Source organism: Nicotiana attenuata, unplaced genomic scaffold (genome assembly GCF_001879085.1).
Source record: "Nicotiana attenuata strain UT unplaced genomic scaffold, NIATTr2, whole genome shotgun sequence".
NCBI classification, from domain to species: domain Eukaryota; kingdom Viridiplantae; phylum Streptophyta; class Magnoliopsida; order Solanales; family Solanaceae; genus Nicotiana; species Nicotiana attenuata.
Window position 1 is genome coordinate 168,120 of NW_017670653.1, and position 9,023 is coordinate 177,142.

Consider the following 9,023-nt stretch of genomic DNA (forward strand, 5'->3'; position numbering starts at 1 on the left):
AAATGGATGTTAGTGATACCGTTTATGCGCGCAGATGTGGTATATGCTCGCAAACAGGACACGACCGTCGAAAATGTCCTTCGGCTGGTTTGGGGGGCAATAGTACTCAAGCTCTTGGTGGTCCTTCTTCTATTATGCCTAACTATCACTGAGTTTATGTTGTAATAGGACGTTGCTATGTTTATGTTGCAAGTTTTATAAAATAAAATTATGTTTGTTAATTATGAGTTGAACTTTTCCATTTCAATTTTTTTAATGATATTTTAAAAAATTATATATTCGGAAGAACTGGAAACAACATTGAAATATCATAAGGCTAATTAATTTAATTGTAATTATGTTTGTTTTTTTATATATAAGTGTTGTCTTGTCCAACTGACATAAAGCTGTTTCGTACCTGTCGGAACCTAATATACATTATTATACAAGTTTCGACATAAAATAAATCGAAATACCTCGATGTAGTGAGTTTTTTGTGTGAAAATTTGAAGTCGATGCAGTTAAATCACAATAATACAATGCTCCAATACGATGTGGGACCTACGTTCTTCACCTTTTGTGTGACGGGAGGGGCCCACAATTTTTTTTTAATCACGAGCAGTGGGGGGGAGGGGGGGGACTAGAAGCAGAAAGTTAAAAAAAATGGGGGAAAGGGGAATGGTCGGGGAAGAAGACGAAGGGGGTATTTAATTTAAGGTATAGTGTTTTTTTTGGACGCTACATGTATAACGTCTTCATTTCATACGCCATATGTGGCAGTCAAATCGCCTGTCAGTATAGCGTATAAATACAAGACGCTATACCTTAACGGAAAAAGTTACCGTTAAGGTATAGCGTCTTGTATTTGAACGCTATACATAGATATGTAACTTTTTTTTACACTTATTAATATATTTTGAGTCCAGAAATACAATATTTAGGTTCCGGACTCGTAGCAAGTGCTCATTCTTGTTCAAAATGATGTCATGCGCAAAAGACTGACATTCCTAATGATTCAACTATTGTTTCATCTTTAAAAGAGAGGGAAAACGAGTCCGGAACCCAATTGTGGTTCTTTTGGACCCAAACTACATTAATAAGTGAAAAAAAATACCTTTCTATATATAACGTCCAAATACAAGACGCTATACCTTAACGGTAAATTTTGCCGTTAAGGTATAGCGTCTTGTATTTGGACGCTATGTAGAATGACGATTTGACTGACATATATAGCGTGCTGAATTTTTACGCTATACGTATAGCGTACAAAAACAGCATGTTATACCCCTGATTATGGACCCACCAATAAGTTAACTGACACAACAATAATTTAAATGTGTATAGCGTATATTCAAAGAACGCTATACATCAAAATATTTCCATATCCCGGGCTAGCCATTCCCTATATAAACTGGTTAGGATTTTAGGAAAATTCATTCACAAAAAGTTCTAACTCCCATTCAATTTTTTCTTGTTGTTAAATTCTTAAGCATTTTTTTCGTAATGTCTGAAGAGCGTAGAATAAGAGTTTCATTATATTGGGGGGGGGGGGGGGGGAGGGGTGAGGTTGTGATGGAGAATAACTCTGTGAGGTATAATTTATCTCCACAGGGTCATGTTAAATTACCAGTTACGATAGAGTACGATAAATTGATATCGTTGTTATGCAAAAAAATGAGTGTGAGGAAACGTTCAGTGATACTTAATGTAACCGGAAGATATCCATATTCCGTCACTCCGCAAGGGGCTGCTTTTTACTCGTAATTAAACATCTATGATGATGAAACTTTGAGGGATTTTCTGAGGAATCCGAATGAATACCGGGAATTTCTTGTAATCAAAATGTTGGATATGTACGTCAAGGTCGAAGACGTTCCCAACAATGAGGTTGTCGGACAGGTTCCGGATAACCCCCAGTCATCGGGTGGTTATTCTGGAGTAGTTTTTGCCGGACAGGTTCCGGATGAAAGAGTTTTCCTTGATTTAAACTTATCACCGCCTGCTTTACATAATTCACAAGACGAGTGGTAAACTTCAATTTTCCTTTGTGTTATGATGTGCATTTTTGTTATATTGAAATCGTATTAAAGCTCATACATTTAAGAGGGGCTACCGGCCGGATATGAATTTTACAAATTATGAACCCAAGCATAGCTTTGGCGTGTTGGATCATGGTGGTCCATTCGGTAGTCATCACCTAAATGAAAATGTCCATCACTTAATTTCATCACATTACGACTTGTAAGTGAGGTGATACAGCTATATGGAAAGTATTTATTAAATTCAGTATCTTATTATTTTGTTGATTGTGCAGTGAAAACGAGCAAGTTGAACCAAATGTACTCACTTAATTGCCCGAAGACGACGTATTTAATTGGGATCTGGCAGATGCACAGAGTGAGGAAGAGAACAGTGATTACGACAACAATGCTGATGAATCTGGAGACGAGACACCCTTTCCTCATGAGGATGGTGATGAGGAGGATGAGAAGGAAGGACGTGATTTGACGAGAGAGTATGCTCCACCCCCCCCCCTAGAAGAAGAGTGTACGAGTCCCAAGTGCTGTTTCATTCAAGGGAGATTCGTTACCTTGATAACTTGCCAAGCATGCCGGATGTGGAAGCTCTCACAAGGGATTTTGATGAAATTCGGACAGCAATGTGGGATGAGTCTAGACTAACGGTGCTGGCAAAGGGCATGCTTTTTCCTTGATAAAGCGCGCGTAAGCAAGGCTTGTAAAATACACAACGTAAAAGAGTGTCGTGAGATAACGGTATGGGAGTCAAGTCCGGTTGTACACAAGGTTGTTTGTCGCAGGTGGTTTTGGCCATGTCATTGGATGTTGCGTGCGAGCAAGAAGAAGATAGGTCTGTGGAAAGTGGGTAAATACATTCTCACCCACACATGCGAAATGAACACATTCAACGGGAATCACTTCAACTTGGATATTGACTTGATTTCTCTTGTTCTTATTCCACGCATCGAAGCGTCCATAAGGTATAAAATCAAAGAGTGCATTACAGCAGTCCACCATGAACATGGCCATACCATTAATAAAAGAAAGTCATATCTCGGGCGCAAACGAGCGTTTGAAATAGTCGATGGTAACTAGGATAAGTCATTTGCAGATCTGCCTAGGTACATGGCTGCACTGCAGCAGTTTAACCCCAGGATGGTTGTTGAATGGAAGCTTGAGCGGAGTCCGGGTAAGCCAGAATATATATTCGATTACGTGTTCTGGGCGTTTAAACCAACAATTGATGGTTTTTAGCATTGTCGGCCCGTAATATCCATAGACGGCACTCATGTATATGGAAAGTACGATATCAAGCTGTTGATAGCCATGGCAATAGATGCTAATGGACAGATATTTCCTGTAGCTTTTGCTATTTGTGCCAATGAAAGCCAAGAGACGTGGATGCTATTTTGGAACCACTTGAAAGAGCACGTTGTCAAACAGCGTTCCGGTATTTGTCTAATATCTGATCGGCACGGTGGTATCTTAAGTTCTATGGAGAACTTGAATGCATGGCAAGAACCTTATGCCTACCATAGTTATTGTGTTAGGAACTTTAAAGCCAATTTCCAAAAGGCATATCCCAACAACGATCTGCATGATTTGATGTGGTTGGTAGCAACAGACCACCAACAGCATAAATTCCGGAGGCACATAGAATATATCAGGCAAGAAGACAAGCAACCTATCGTTGGTTAATGCGACATGACCCTGAAAAGTGGACTTTTCATGCGGATGGTGGCTGACGATGGGGAACTCTGACTATAAATGTGTTAGAGTCTTTCAACGGGTTATTGAAGTCGGCAAGAGGATTGCCTGTCAAAGCCGTGGTGCGGATGTCGTTCAAGCAGATGGGGGAGAGGTTTGTTGAAAGGTCTGCAGCTGTAACGTCATTGATGGAAATGGGTGTTGAATTTATGCCAGTGCCGATGAAGAGATTTGAGAAATACAGACGGCGAGTACATTGGCATTCATTTTTGCAGTATGATAACGAAAGAAATGTTTTTGAAGTTCGCACCGCTATCTATCAAAATCGAGGGAATAATGTACATACTGTAAATGAATCTACAAGGTTAGGAAATGGTCCATCTACCACATGCCTTGCTCACATGCCATCAAGTGCTTTCAACAAGTTGGTTTAGGTGCAACCAACTGTGTTGATCAACAATATAGTGTTGCGAAGTACCTAAACACATATAGTGGGTAGTTGCAGCCAGTGGGTGCTGAGCATTATTGGCTGCCTGAACCATTTAAAATGGTGTGTAACAAGTCCTATTTGCGTCGAATACAGGTGTAGAAGAGAACGCGTATACGAAACCAAATGGATATTAGTGATACCATTTATGCACGCAGATGTGGTATATGCACACGACCGTCGAAAATGTCCTTCGGCTGGTTTGGGTGGCAATAGTACTCAAGCTCGTGGTGGTCGTTCTTCTATTATGCCTAACTATCAATGAGTTTATGTTGTAATATTTAGTTGTTTTGTTTATGTTGCAAGTTTTATAAAATAAAATTTTGTTTGTTAATTATGAGTTGAACTTTTCCATTTCAGTTTTTTTAATGATATTTAAAAAAAAATTATATATTCGGAAGAACTGGAAACAACATTGAAATATCATAAAGCTAATTAATTTAATTTTAATTATGTTTTTTATTTTATATATGTGTATTGTCTTGTCGAAAAAAAAAGCTGCCCAATTGACGTAGAGCTGTTTCGTACCCGTCAGAACCTTTAACACGCAAAGCATAGCACGGTCAAATGCTACGTTATATGTGTATATAGCGCGGTTAAATAGTACGTTATGTGTGTTGTCTTGTCGAACTGAAAAGGCTGCCCAACTGACATAAAGCTGTTTCGTACCCGTCAGAACCTTATCACGGAAAGCATAGCGCGGTCAAATACTACGTTATGTGTGTATATAGCGCGGTTATATAGTAGGTTATGTGTGTTGTCTTGCCTATAAATAACGAGCTCATTCTAGTTATTTTCTGCGCTCAACAATAACTAATAGCAAATCTTTCAAGAAAAGCAAGATTTTTTAACGCACAAATGTCTCAACCTCTTTATGTACCAAGGTGCAAGTGTGGAAAAAATGCAATATGCAAAGTTGTTGGGATAATGGTGAAGCTGGACGCCGCTACTGGGAATGTTTGAACAAGTTTTATAAGGTTCCCGACGAACCTATTTGAGATTTTGAGGTATGGGTTGATGAACCCTGTTATCAGGAATACTACAAAGAATCTTTGAACGATCTTCATAATTTGTGTTTAAAATAGTGGGAACGTGAAAGAGAACATAAAAGAGAGGTTGCGGAGTTGAAAGCGAAACTTAAAGAGGTAGAAGAAGAAAAAAATAAGTTGGAAGAGCAATTTAAGTGGTTGGAGCAGAGAATAATGGGCGGCAGAGACTAAACATTGACATGTATGTGTTTAGTGTATCACTTTATCTTTATGTTTCCTGTGTCGTGTATTTTTATTAGTTGTACTGAATTTTAATTATGTTAAGTTGATATATTTGTGTTTGTGTTGTAGTATTAAACTAAAGTAGTTGTAATGAACTTTATTTTCATTGATTGTAATGGAATTTAAGTTTTAATGCTTGTGTACGAAACTAACTAATAAATTAAAAAAAGTATTGCGCATATTATATAAAAATTGTTGTTAATGTATATACAAAAATATTATTTACATCAAATACAAAAAAAGGGAAGAAAATCAAAGTGTCCCGCATCCAGTGTGCTTCAATGCAGCCGCTGGCCTGAGGCGCATCGCATCTCGCCTGGGTACCCTATCGGGATCGTCATCATCGAGTCGTCTCCTTATAGCCGGATGCGCCGCAGCATGATCATCAGTGGTGCTGACAGGATTGGTAGAAGGGGCCGTCAGTCCAGTAGAAACCTACATAAGAATAGAAAGCTCAGTATAGCAAAGTATATTATAAGTCACAACAATTTAAATTGTCTTACCACCATCTCGTCGGGCTCCTGAATGTAATCATATGTCGCAGTCATGTCAGCATCGCGTTCAGCCTTAAAAAGGAAATTAATAAAGTTATGGAAAATAAAGACAAATTCTAATTCAATACTAAGAAAACCATACCTTCGCATGTGATGATGAACCATAACTCAGCCGTCGCCCACTATGTACGACCCACTATGTAAATCTCGTGTCGGCCGCTCCTCAGCAACAGTAGACGGGCCTGGAAAGTATGTATCTCAATCCACTCTAGAAAGGTCCGTGCCCGTGATCAATAATTGACCTGATGGGGTCACCTACGAAGTCCCTAGAGTGAGATCCATCCCAAGGCTGTATGACGGCATGTCCGTCTCATGTAGGCCACCCGGCAGATCAGCAGCAACATCATCAGCAGGGGCCTCAACGCCCCCTTGCTGGGGGACCACCTCCTCTCCGCCCACCGCCACGTCGTCCGGCACCCCCGCCTCGTCGGGCACCACCACCTCGTCGGGCACCACCACCTTGTGCGACACCAGGGCCTCGCTCGTACTACTCTGGCTCCACATAATCAGGCATGTGTGCCAAACGCTGATCCTCCCGGGCTCGCTGCAGCGTCCGGGCAGCCAACTCTACAAATCGACGACTGTAATCCTGTAAGGCGGCTGCAGTATCGCCGACATGATCGTGCATCTGCAGTCCCATCTGATAGACTGTATGTAGTCCAATAGCCTCCACAACGTATAAAACATAAACTACATATATTGCACTAAGTTACAGTTATATAATTAATAATAATAGAAAACATACCAGGGCCTCGTGTCGCCCGGCGTATGGAACGTACCGACCGCCAGCCTGATGAATAGGGTTCCCGATAAAAAGTCGAGTAACGTGGCGGTACCAGGACATATACCTCTGAATAGCCACCTCCTGGATATATGTAAGTGGGGGCGGAATCATCTGATCTCGATAGTCCCAAATATGGATCTGCGCTGCTAACTATGCCATAAATGCGTCGTCCGCCCTGGAATGATCATCCCTCTGATAATGTGTAGGCTCCCATATAGGCCCCCTCGGTACATACTGCGGGCGGCCAAACTGGCGAAGTACCTGCTCCGAGGCATGATACTCCACAATATCGAGGCATATGAGCGGAGCAGAAGTGCTCCAAATCAGTCGGCCGGCCGAGCAATAATCTGGCAGGCCAGCTATCAAAGCGTCACTGTATGGCGTCCAGATGAACTATCAAATAAGAACATAAAACGTGAGTATGCGAAACACTAAGTTAATCTATACCAGGTAAGTTTAGGTACATATTTACCTGTGCGCCCTCTAGCAGATCTAACACATCCCTGCAGAGGGGGAGATTATGATGAGCATCATACTCTCATGAAAGTGTAAGGCGAAGAACCCACCTCCTGGCTAGAGGGAGAAACGGAGGTGCTACATTAGGAGGTAATTGTGGTAGAGGTGGCTGTAATTGCAAGAATCGCTCCCATGCCCAAACCTAACATACAAAGTTGACGTAAGGTTTAAGATACATACTAACTAGGTAGAGTTGGAACTGATGAACAGATTATTCGAATATGTTGTCACTTGTAGAAGCGGCATAAAACCACAAACATCTCTCTGGGTGCCCATGTTCGCCCGGCACATCTGCCTGTACATATAGGCGAGAACAGCAACACCCCAGCTGTAATAGGGTAACTCATCTAGCAGCTGAATATGATGAAGAAATCTCAGGCTGACTAGGTTACCCGAAGTGTTCGGGAACAAGACCCCTCCAAATAGAAGAAGCAAGAACAACCTCGTATACCGGGTAATATGTATCTCCTCTGTATCGTCGGTGATATCAGGGTGGAGTACCTCCAGGTACTGTCTAATAGGGGTCAAACTCAACCGACTGGCACCCGACGATGCAGTCTCGTCCTGTGGCCTAAAACCCGTGAGCTGCTGTAGCATGTCCAAATAATCATCACGCAACATAGATCTCATAGCAATAGGCAGTGAAACGGCCATGCCATCAACGGGCAGGCCATATAAAACCTCCACGTCCTGCAGCGTGATGGTGGCCTCGCCAATAGGCAGGTGAAAAGTGTGCGTCTCCGGTCGCCACCGCTCAATCAACGCCGTGATCAAAGCCCAGTCGAGCTGCATCGACCCGATCTCAATAATCTTATAGAATCTCGTATCCTGCAGGCGCTGGACTACACGGGGATGGAGATCTCTATCCCTCAAAAAATCCCACAGGTCGTCCACTCTCCTAGCGCGGAGAGTCTGGGACAGTAACTCTCCCTCCCATATATGGGCGAACCTATGATCGCCCTGAAGCACTAATAGCTCACGAGAGTAAGGGCCGGGATGTATAGGCAACGTGTCCATGTCGTCAACTATAAATTAAACAAAAATAATTGTATGTTTATTATTTAATTGTACAAAGTATATATACCTACTGGGTTCCAGGCTCGATATTTGAGGCCCAGTAGCACCAAACTATCATGAATTATGTGTGTCAAATTCAATTTTTTAATAATTTTCTGTGTGTTTGTTTTATAATTTAACTTCTTAATTTTTAATTATTTGATTGTACAAAATATATATACCTATTGGGTTCCAGACTCGATATTTGAGGCCCAGTAGCACAAAACTATCATGAATAATTATGTGTGTCAAATTCAATATTTTGATTATTTTGTGTGTTTTTTTTATAATTTAAATTCTTAATTTTTAATTATTTAATTGTACAAAATATATACCTATTGGGTTCCAGGCTCGATATTTGAGGCCCAGTAGCACCAAACTATAATGAATAATTATGTGTGTCAAATTCAATTTTCCGATTATTTAATTGTACAAAGTATATATTTTCATCTACCAGTATAAGAAATACTTAAACTATAGGGATTCTACGCTAAAATACTCTACAGTTTACTACGCTAAAAGGTTCTACATTTTACTAAATAAACTAAATATAAACAACAAATAAACTAAATATAAACAAAAAATAAACTAAATATAAACAACAAATATATTTTAATCACATAACATTCACAAAAATACATATAACATACT